Source organism: Salarias fasciatus, chromosome 1 (genome assembly GCF_902148845.1).
Source record: "Salarias fasciatus chromosome 1, fSalaFa1.1, whole genome shotgun sequence".
NCBI lineage: Eukaryota > Metazoa > Chordata > Actinopteri > Blenniiformes > Blenniidae > Salarias > Salarias fasciatus.
In genome coordinates this window covers 8,368,780-8,380,922 of record NC_043745.1, presented here as the reverse complement: position 1 = coordinate 8,380,922, position 12,143 = coordinate 8,368,780, and the positions used below count along the sequence as shown (strand labels likewise).

General features: G+C 43.6%; 1 protein-coding gene across 2 annotated transcripts in view; it reads right to left on the bottom strand.

The window, feature by feature from the left end:
- Positions 1-7,033, bottom strand: part of dok4 (docking protein 4) — a 75,384-nt gene extending 68,351 nt beyond the window's left edge. Inside the window, exon 1 of one of the 2 annotated variants that reach the window (XM_030083187.1) lies at positions 6,769-7,033. The gene's annotated coding sequence lies outside the window, so the exon portion shown is untranslated. The remainder of the gene's footprint in view (positions 1-6,768) is intronic. The other variant, XM_030083276.1, reaches the window with a different exon arrangement.
- Positions 7,034-12,143: the final 5,110 nt, after the last annotated feature.

Below are 12,143 nucleotides of genomic sequence, written 5' to 3'. Positions count from 1 at the left end.
GCAGGTAGAAGGTCTGGGCTGGGAGCGCACAGTGCGGTGACAGCTGACATACGACCCCCACAGGGTGCTACATGAAGACATACTTCCCTCTGTCCTGCAGCTATCTGTCACCGTGTCGGCTCCATCCCTCAGCCGCCGCCGCCGCCGCCTCACCCGCATCCAGCTCCGCTCATCACTTACTTCTGACCTCCTATCCCATCATCCATCTGCTCCGGAGGGCTGTTGCTCCTCTGCTGCCAAAGGCCGTATGTGCAAATGAACACATGAGTACATGATCGTCTCACTAACCCACCGAGCCCCCGGAGGAGCCCAGAGATAACGCATATCGCACACACACAGCTCGGGACTGGAGCCAACCTCAGGCGTGTGTGTGCGTGTGTGTGTGTGTGTGTGTGTGTTATCACACGTCTGGGAAACATCATAAAGCAGAGCTGGGGCTAAAGCCTAATTGTCACATTGTTGACATGTAAAAACAGGCTGCGCGTTGTAATAAGCAGAAATAACAGTGCAGAAAAGAAGGCAAAAGCAAACACACACACACACAAACACACACACTGATTCTTGCTGCAGGCAGGTGGTGGTATTCTACAATGGTCTTAGTATAAATTAGTTCACATTAATTAAACCACAAACACTCACTGGTTTAAGAAAGATTTGGGCGCACAATCACACACGTGCATGTACACACACACTCACACCCCTGTACAGAGGTTATCCTGGGATTCACCAGCCAAAAAAAAAAAAAAAAAAATCTCAATCTTCCTCAATCTCTCTCTATCCAGCCTTTTCCTACAGGGTGAACTTTTAACTTCAATTCAAAGGGATTCCAAATAAATATTGCATTAACTGCCTTTACTATGCTCTAACCCCGACCTGTCAAGGTAGATGCTTTCACCTCTCAGTCTGCTCCTGCTAGAACTCTTTCTTTTTTAATGATAGAACTGAGTTTTTACTCTGCACCTTTGCTTATGGGAAATATTTAGCTTTGTTTTTCTATATCCTCTATAACAGTAAAACTTCCATGTGATTTAAATTCAAATCTCTATTATTTGTTTTTCCTTAACAACAAGTCATAGGAATCAAAAACACTGAAAAACTACAATTTTTGTTAAGATGTTTTTCTTTTGATAGCTTACAGAACATCTTTTATTTAAAAAAAAAAAAAAGAACAACTATAGGAACTTTTCTCACTGTTGTGAGGTGACCTGGATGCAGAGTGAGTTTCCCGTTAATCTCTCCACTTTCACTCTTAATGAGTGAGAGGAAACAGCTCTGCTTAATTTAAATAGACCTTCAGTCACAATGTGAGCAGATATGGTTTATCCCCCCCTGCAGCAGGGAAGGAGGGATGTGTACGCCTGCAAATCGCACCCAGCTCTACCCTTTCCAATGCAAAATAACTCAGTGTTGTAGGGAATTAGTGGTGGTGTTGACTGTGAGACGTGAAGGTCAATCCATTGTCTGCAGGATTCAGGAGGTAATAAGCCCAGATTATAATGAAGAGCCTGGGCAGATGGGAAGCTCAGAAAAAATACACAGCTTTCCAAGGTAATTCATTTATATTCACTTCACTGTCAGAGTCAGTATTATTCAAATGAATAGATGGATTAGAGCTGATCTTCATGCATATTTTTGTTGTGATATACAATTAAATATATATCGCTGAGGTTCGTACAAAGGGACAGTACAATGCACGAGTTCATAAATAATAGGAAGCGCTCATCATGAACCCCGGTGGTCCTGTTTATTCTAACAGAAATACATGCATTCTTCATAATAAACAGATAAACAGTTGGGATATTGCATAATTAACAATACGAAAACTACAGAACTACATCAGGCTGATTGTGGTCGCTGTAGCATCACCAATTAAAGCATGCTGAAGAGACAGTAAAGATACTAAGTCTCTCCCTCTCTCTCTCTCTCTCTCTCTCTCTCTCTCTCTCTCCACAGAGCGAAGACTCCTTCAGAGCCCGAGCCAATGAAGCTGCTGTCAAAGCAAATTAGAGCAGGAAAAACACCGGAGAGAAGCCTCCCTCCCTCCAAGTCCTGTCTCTCCTCCCCCCTCATTCTCATTTCAACCTCTTTCTCCTCGCTATCGTTTCTTCTTTTGCCCTCCATCCCCCATCCTCCTTCTCCAACTCTCTCCCTCTGCGTCCCCTCTCTCCATCCAGAGGCTGAGCAGCACACACACAAACACACCCATCATGCGTGATGAGCACAGGCACACGCTGAAATGTGAATATGCATGAGCATACGCAAGCCTGCACACACACACACACACACACACACACACACACGAACACACACACACACACTGATACAGTATACAGCACATCATATTGTGTATATCATATTAATTTATGGGTCAAAGTCAGCAGCAGTATGGAGACGTGGGAGACGATACTTTAATGACAGCCTCCAAGAGACACACTCGGATTGGTAAGAGCTCCTGTATTTCAAAGAAGATTAACGGGAAGTTATGGGACAACAGTCAGGGAGGAAGTTCAGCCAGGAGAAGACTGTCAAACCAAATTCAGTCAAGAAGCTGAAGGATGCTGGTGGAGAGCTTTCCAATCCAGTCCTCAGTCACCATTTGTCCTGTTATGTTCTCTGTAAACTTCCTACGTCCATTAGACTGATTTCCTGTTTCCAGCAGGGCTTTCCACTTATCCACAGTCCCCAAATTATTCAGAAGTTCAACACTAAATGTAATAGCATTGAGCGTTGGTGAGCCGTGCTAACAAGGCTGCTATCAAAGCAACCCGGGCTTCATCTCAGCTGATCCACGGGCTGATCTCTTCCACAGCGATCAAGAATTCATGCAGAGGAGAAGTTGGACCGAGTATTGAAGAAAAAAGAGCCAGACTGACTTTTCTTTGATATAAAGTCTATTTTACTGATTCTATAAGAGCAAAGATTCAAACTCTTTGCTACGACACTTCAAAGTGAGCTCTGAATTTTGTCCATCATCTTTGATCAGCTCCGACGCACTGATTGAACTCAGTGGGTCTGACTTTCTGTGAACCTATATGTAGCATGCTAAATCGCACGCAGATTGTCCATTTCGTTTGTGTGCATTTTGCAAGTGATCAACCGAGAATATTATCACAAGGGACGTATCACTAACAGCTAGCAGATGAGGGTTTTTCATGCATTTTCTTTGTTTATACAAGAAGAAGAAGAGCAAAAGAAAAGATTCAGGAAGGATTGTAAGAAGTGGAAGTGTTGCGATACAGGAAAAGGCTCATAATAAGCTCTGAAAACAAAAACTGTTTGAAGTCAGCTGGGGATTCCTTCTCATTACAATTACAGCAATGCATTAAAAACAGGCACAATCAGAAACAAGGCATACAATTTCACTTAATCTACCAGCACAAATTTCTTTCACTATTTTGCAACATCGGAAACACACACCCGATATTCTAAATTCTTGGAGCAAATGAGTTAAACTGTATTATTTTGCTTGTCTCAGTGTTAGTAGATCAGCCTCTGTGTGTGTGTGGGTACACAATATCATGTTTGAATCTGTTGTTACACAAACAGGCCCAAGCAGTGGGGAGATACAGTAATGTGGGAACGATCACAGTGTCTAAATAAGGTCTCAGGTCAAGCATCAGGTCAAAAGGACTGTGCAGAGGTCAGAGATAAGCCACGGCTCTGCAGCTACACTAACATGTTGCTATTCTGAGGTTTCCAAGAGCAGACTGATTTATTCTGTGATTCTCAAAAGGAAGAAGACGGAACAACCGGAACTCTTCACAGATGGAATGAGAAGTCAGAGGGGAAGATTGATTTAAAAAAAAAAAAAGATGTGATAGAGAAGCTGAGCAATACAGAAAGTCTGTGAGCAGTGGAAATACTTCCAAACATCGCTGCAGAAATCTACTGATCTGTGAGCAGAAAATCAACAACCCACGGCCACACCAGCTGTGTGGCAGTGAAAGATGAAGAAATATCCGTGATTAGAACCAATGCAGAGCACTCAGCACCTCTGACTGGACTGAAGGGCAACCTTTCAAGTGGACCGTGACCTTAGCTGCAGTGAGCATCAAAACCCAGGACTGACTGAGAGACTCACTCTGGAGCGGCCCAGCCGGAGCGCAGACTCTAACCCTCTCTGGCGTCTCTGAGGAGATGTTTTCAGACACAGATAGAGAAGATCTGCAGAGAAGACTGGCAGCAAATCACATGGAAAGCTTGTTCTGTCATATACCCAAGGAGAGGAGACGGTAATCCCGTCTAAAGGTGCTCACAGCATGCTGAGAGTCTGAATCGTTCTGTAGGACGATCAGCGCAGGTTGATCAGCACCTCAGCGTCTTCTGAATGTACTCCACCACACATGATGGTCAAACACTCCAGCTCCACCTTCAGTGAATGAGTGAAAATAGATGTATTACATTATCAACATGAAGTCACGCTGTCGAGGCAGGACTGGAGCTACGGACAAAAAGTCACCTAAAGCTGCTTCAGAGATCAGGAGTGCCAAACATAGAGTCCATGGGCCAAAAACTGGCCTGGCAGAGGCTTCGCTGGGGCCCGCAGGATGACTCTGCAAAGTGTAACGATTACAAATAAACCCCCTTTTTTTAAAAACAGCCAAAGGATACAAATCAGGCGCATGTTAGCAAGTAGCATTAGCATCAACACCACAAAGTGAGGGTGAATCTGTAGAAATGCATCCTGAAGTGTGAGTATATTATGTGTCTTTTAGAAATAGAAGAGGAGATCTGAGCATATTCTGTAAATTTTGCCACACAATCCATAATAATTTGGGTTCAGTTTTTTTTGCTCAAGGACACTTCAGCATATGGACAGAGGGAAGATGGGGAATTGCTCCCCATCTAGCTCCCACAAGATAAAAAGCTGGACATCCTGGCTTTAGGTGTTCTAAAGGGCACTGAGTGGAGGACGGCCCCTCGAATGGGTCTCCGACCCATCAAAACACAACCAGACGACGAGCCACAGTCTCACCGTCACAGAGTCATCATCAGTTCAACGGGCCTGTTCAAACTTCGAGGGATCCGTATGAAGAAAATATGCAAGCTCACCGTTCAGATGAACCCAGTGACTGGTGGGGTCAGAGCCGGAATATTCCTCCTGAGGGGTCAGTGCTTTAAACACTGCTCCAACATAATGATGAATTAATTCCACAGTGGGATGACATTAGGTTAAGGTTACAGTCGGTACAGTGAAGGTTGGAGAGAGAGAACAACCTGAGGTAATTGGTGTTTCTCTTACGGCACCTAAACCTGTTTACACACTCACATTATGTAGACCTGGTATCTGTGTGGGGACGAAAACCAAGCACGCACGAGTAAATTAATTCTGTTTTTTGGGCGAAGGCTTGTTGGGGTAAGATTAGGCTTATGATTGCATTAAAAATCAGTCTGCACGAAATGAATGCAAGTCGTGTGTATGTGTGTGTGTGTGTGTGTGTGTGTGTGTGTGTGTGTGTGTGTGTGTGTGTGTGTGTGTGCAGGTCCCTAAGGAGCGCACAGCAGACACACTCCAACCAACTCCTAATGACAGATTTTTACTGTGCTAATATATTCACCACAGACATTACCAGGCTGCTCGTCTCTGCCCTCATTTGCTTTTAGTAACAATGTTCTCGTGGTAACTGTGTTAAAGACCCCACCTCTTCCACCTCTTCCACCCCCTCCACCCCCACGCTCTCCTCCCTGGCATTATCAAACTCTGTTATTACCAGGATCACTTTATGGCTGCAGAGATAACAGAGAGCAGAGGTTCATTAACAGCTCTGAATCAGGGGGGCTCCATTATCAGCAGAGGAGAAGTCCCACGAGGAAACATTACTCTATGATACTCTTAAGTGGGATGAAGCATTACACCACGGCACAGCTCGGCAAAGTGACACAACCCTCTAAAAAAAACTGTGCTCACTATTTTAGATGACAGCAGACAAACTAAACCGACGTTTAAATGAACTCTGGCTGATTTTAATGAATTTCACCGGGAGGGGGGAGACGCTACAGGGGGCCGTGATGCTGCTGCTGCTGCTGCATAATTTCCCTTCAAGACAGTTTAGGTGTTGGGAGGCTGCTACCTAATGTGACTGAGTAAAGACTCACAGTCGAGTCTGGAATTAAATGTAAATGATGCGAGATGGAGGAACAGTCAGGAGTGAGGGTTTTTTTTTTTTTTTTTTTGGAGGATGAGGAGGATGAAACTGTTGGGAACCTGATCCATACTGTGACATAGCTTCACAAATACATCTATCATCAACACAAGCGCTGTCATTTTCAATCAGATTATAGACTGAAATAGACTCCAGGGTTTCTAAACTGTAGGGTTGGAAAACTGTCTGTTTTTCATTTTCATCTTTAGATATGTGCAGGTTATTATTTGCAGAAATACAACAGACTGTCCATGGATTATTCTTAAAAAAGAAACTCTAATAAGATAACAACTTTTAAACATATAAAAATCATTCATCCTTCATTACATATTTTAACTGACCAGACTGAAGTAGATCATGCTTTAGGTATCTTTACAAATTTTGAGGAGTGATTTAAACAATAAAAACAAACTTTCATCCATAGGATGACAACTTCTAGTGACTGAAATGTGATCCAGTGTGATGAAAAGCTGAATAAAGACTGTCAGAATGACAGGAAGCTCCGGATTATTTGTTGAAGTGACTCAAAATGTGTGTGAAAGTGGCGCCTCTGCAGCAGTGATGGAGCTGAAGAAGCGCGGGGTCACCCCCAAACTCCTGCACTCTGCTTCCAGCTGCGGGTTACCTGCATGCGGCTCGGCGGCGCCCCGCAGCTGTGCGGCCGCTCACCGGGCGGGGTCCCGGTGCGCTGTCCGGGGGTCCGGGGGTCCGGGGGGGCTCGCTGCTCCGCGCCTGACCTTCCTGCTCCGCCGGCTGCACCGGCTCCACCGGCTCCGGTCTGCGGAGACGACGCGGTAAAATCCAAGGGGAGCAGAGGCTCCGCCAGCTGCGTGATCCCGCGGGGATGCTGCGTGTGCGCGTGCGGCTGCGGCGTTGATGCGCGCGGTCGCCCAGACTCCAGTCCGTCTGACGCCGCGCCGTGCAGGAGCTGACAGCCCGGACAGGACCGCAAACACAAAGGCAAAACACGCCCAGCCGGCCGGCCACGCTTCTCCAGGACCCTCCCACTACCGTAAAGCCCCGACGGCCGCGCGCGACTGTCAAACAGCTCCGTTCAGCACGAGGACTGCAAACATCCGGCAGAGGAGAGGACGCTGCACGAAGGAAATGTGTTTCAAAAGCATTTTACTTTATTATTATTATTATTATTATTATTATTATTATTATTATTATTATTATTATTATTATTATTATTATTATTATTATTATAGTACATGGTGCCGGCTGCATGGTGGAAGTCGGAGCTCTCACCTCACAGTCAAGGGTCACAGTCACTATCGAGGGTTCCAGTAGCACCCAGAGCCGGTTTGCTTGCACATGGGCTTCTTCCCACAGTCCACAAACAAGAAGTTGAGGTTAACTGTTGACCCTAAATCACCTCTAGGTGTGAACGTGAGTGTGTGTCTCTGACTCTGTATTGTCTTATCAAGGACTGGTGACCTGTACAGGGTGTATCCTGCTCTTACACATACTAGCCCTGCATCCCTGCAGAGGAGTCGTCAGGACAGAAGATTGATAGACGGATGGAGGTCAGTTGTGTCTGAGGAACTGATGATCTGGTGTAAACTGGCATTGCCCAAAATGGAATAAGCTCCAGCTCCCGGCAACCATGAGTTGGATAAAGTATAGAATGAGTGGAAGAATACTTCTTTAAAAATATATTTTGGCATGGAAAGACGTGGTATTCTAGTAACTGCTCCTGAATCACTAATCAGAAAGTGGTCATGCTCATTAGAAGACAGGCTGTCTTTCCCACTGCCACATTCACACAGAAGATTAATTAGTAACATCATGAAACATATGTCTTTCTGAGTTAACGTGTTTCACTCTGTTCTAAAATTTACTCAATTTGAAGTGAAAGAATACAAATTACGCTGTTTGGTGATTGTACTGAAGCAGGATCAGGGGTGGGGAACTACCAACCCAATTTTTTTGGAATTTTCCCCCCTCTGGTAGTTTTGTTGATTCAACTTTTTGCTTCATGTCTTCTGTTTCTGACATCTTTAAAGGCAGAACTTATGTGACAGCTTTTGAACTGGATCAGTTGAGACGAGACATCTAGAAAAGACCAATCAAAGTGCAGACAAATGCAGATCAGCCATAATATTATGATCACTAGCTTTAAATCCAGTGCATCCATGACTCTGTTGCTGGCTCACAACTTTCCCTTCTTTGGACCAAGCAGACTGGAAGACCCCAGACACAGCAGGAGCCGTCCTTTGATCCGGTCATTCAACCAACACTGTTCGGTTTCTGCCCGATTCCTCCCACGCTCAACAAGCTACCATCTAAATTAACTCACTGATGTTTTTCACTTCACTTTGTAATAGGGTATGTCTGATCAGTGTCTACAGAGACACTGTTATAGAACATAATTCACCCATTAAAAAAAAAAAATACTGATGAATAGGATGTTCTCAACAAGGTGAACTAAAGAGTTAAAAATGAAGGAGATCACATTGGAATATAAAATGAAAAAAGTGACAAGAGCATCTTATTTCTCATCTTTATTCTCATTCAAGAGAAACGTTGGAAGGTTCCCCATTGTAAATCCATGAATTGCTGATAGAAATGTTCTTTGAAGAGAATCTTTTTTCCACTAATATAAGGAATACCTTTGATTTATTCCGCATAAAAAAAATGGGCTGAAAATCTGTTGAGGATGTTCACTAAGTAAGTAAGAGGCTGCAGCCAACTCCAGTCACCCACAACCACAACCTGGACAGAGCTGGTGTGGACCAGACGGTGGATGGATAGGTGAATAAATGAGTTCAATCCAACGTAAATCATCTCAGAGTGGTTTTAGAGGAACACGTTCTCCAGGCTGGTTTTCAAAGACTTACCAAAGTGATTAGGCTTCCTCTTGTTCAGAAACTCCCCCGCCAGCTGTAAAACTGAACATTTAAATAATGTGAGCCAAATGTGATAGATAAACTGAAAGAAAGTCGAGGCTGTAAGGTTTTATCCAAATTCCCCAACCTTTGAAATACTCAATGCCATGATGATTGGACAAATCATAAAGTTCTGGAAGAAACCCAAAGAACTACCATTTCAGGAATGGAAGAGAAAGTTGGCAAAACTACCTCTTACTAAGCGATGTAACATCAGTTGACAGGAAAATTTGCTGTAATGGTGCTTTGACAATGTGTTCATAGATGAAGAGCAAGTGGAAGCACATGGTTTGTGAGTGATGGGCTGCTTCATGGATGTGTGAGAATCCAGGAACATGTTGAGTCATATTTATTTTACAAAATTTAGGATGTTAAAATACCATGCACCGCTTTGATGGAAGACGTTTTTTGGTTGTGTTCTTGATAACAAGTGTTTCAAACTTCTGGCTCATATATGCACAGAATAAAGCAGAGGTATAAAAGGTATTAGTAGTTGGGCTGTAAAGGGTTGTTTTTAAAGAACTATTAGCAAAAGCAATCAAAGCTTTGAATATGAAGAAAGCATGAACATAAGTGTCTGGTAAGAAGAGACCAATTTCTTTATTTCTCAGTTTATTGAAAGGCTAATCATAAATGTCACTAATAAAAGATAAAACATTGAAAATCATGAAAAAAGGAAATGTTAAATGTGGTTGTAACATGTTTTACAAGTTCACTCGAAGCCTTGAAAAGTCAAACAAAAGCCCAGCTCTGAAATAAATACAGGGTCAAAATGCTAACCGGTATGCATAAAGCGTGGGAAGTGAAATAATAAAGGAAGAAGGTACGAATGAGGAGACAGTGAAGCCCCCATAAAGTAAGCAGGCAGGTTATTATGGCGTTCCATTAGCCTATATGAGAAGGTCAGAGGAGCGCACACATCAATCGTGTGCGGCAGGAGTACAGTTCCACTAATAGAGGGTTTGAACAGGGTCAACTGTGAGACTCGTGGGAGCGCCACCGCTTACCATCAGAATGATAGATGAACTGCCCACGCCGCCGCGCACGCTCACTGAGAAATGCTGATCGGGGAACTTCTGGGCGTCGCACCATTGCGTTACCTTGGACGGTGTTGGGTATGAACGCAGGCGCCATCAGTCACGGTGACAGCCGATCAATTAGCCGTCCAATCAGGCGAGAGTACGAGTGAAAAATCTGAGCTGATAGCTCCATTCTGTGGCGGTTCGGACCTGCTGTGCGGCGAGCAGATCGGGCCTGTCACTGTCGAGGTTTCATCCCACAAAAGGCCGGTTCAGTCAAAGCTTTACTGACATGTCTGTCTGAAGGGAGAGCAGCAGGGGGGAGGCATAACAACTGAAACCCCTCCCGGAGAGCGATGTGATTTCTCTGACTGCTCACCTTGACAGTCGAACGGTTTTGCTGACGGATGCTCCTGCAGTCCAGCTACAGATGCTCCAGTCTCCACTGTGGGGTTGTGGGAAGTGCTCTCGTTGAAAGCCCATGCATCATCTTCTTGTTGCAGACAGGCCCCTTTTCCAGTTGACAAATGCTGCTAACTGGTGTGAGGCCAGACATGACGCTTCAGCAGTGCTCGGCCTTGTGACATGAAGCCATTTTGAGCCACTCGTCCTTTTGCATCACTTTCCTTTACTGGTCCATTATATTCATTATAAATTTATGACTTTTAATTAGGCAAGATTTGATTAAAAAAAAGAACAACAAATCCCTAAGAAGTCCAGTGTTCAACTGGAATAATAATCATTCTGATCATGGTTCAGTCTGATTCTGAACTATAAAGATGAAACCTTGCAGAGAGACACAAAGTGTGTTTAATATCTTCACTGCAGTCAAAGCTCCTTAAATGATGCTGTTCCAGCCCTTAATAATGAATAAACCAACTTTCACTTCTGTATTCCCTCACAGCCCTTCCAGGATTGATTCGGTGATAAAGCTGAACCACTGAAACATTTAATGGAGGCTCTGTTGAGTCATTCTTACTTTTAAAAGTGGCTAATTGCTAAAGCATCATGAGCCCTACACCAGCTGATTGATCTCGCATCGCATCTGAACCCTTCACCACACCAGCAGCTTCTGCTCTTCTTCCTGTAACATTTAAACTAAATTTGTGCAGAGCACTGAGATGATAATAAATATAAGCAGGAATTGAGTATTGTTCAACTAGAAACACATTCCTTTTTGCTGATTTAACACCCTGTTTGATGATTTACAGTTTAAACTAGTGGAAGTTACAGTTTTTAAAAAAATATTCGGTAACACTTTATTTGAAGCCCCTCTGTATAACACATTATAAGTACATTTATAAAGCATTATAATTTCATTATAACACATGTAGCTATAGTTGTAAACATTCATAGATGATCACAATGCCAGGACCTAACCCTAACCTTAACCCTATGCTGTATAGTGCTGTATAGTGAGTTATAAAGCATTGTGATCATGTATGAGTGTTTATAACTACTTATAATGTGTTATACCGGGTGCTTAAAGGTGCATTAAGGAGTTTGCACGTTTTATGCAAAACAGCGCCCCCTGCAGGCCGTGGGCGTAATGCAGCTTAGTGAAACACTCGTGCCTGTGGCTTGTGTGCACAGAAGAGAGGAACTGCTTCCTCATTCTTTTAGTCGCGCTCGAGTAAAATGTAAGTTTCTTTTACCTGGTGGAGTCTGTGCTGGAGCTGTGGCAGTGCTAGAAGCCAGTCTTTTCTTACTTTCTGGAAGATCCTGCTCAGTTGTTGCTCACTAAGCATCTGGCGGAGTAATGGCAGACAAAACGAAACTTAACTCAATCAGGCCAGCCAGAGCGTGCATTGCGTCATTCCTTTCAAATTCTCCCCCAAAAAATTCTGGTGCCGAAGTGACAATTTAGCGCTGTTAGCGCTACTTGCAATGAATATGTCAGGGCACATTGTACACATCATTAAAAATGTGTAACATATTTATGGTGGAAAATAGGTATTTTTAAAGTTGAAAAACTCCTTAATGCACCTTTAAAGTAAAGTGTTACCAAATATTCAGTGCATCCATAAATGTATATTCACACCAGAATTTTGTAAATAACACAGTATATTGTCAGAATCATATACTCAAAT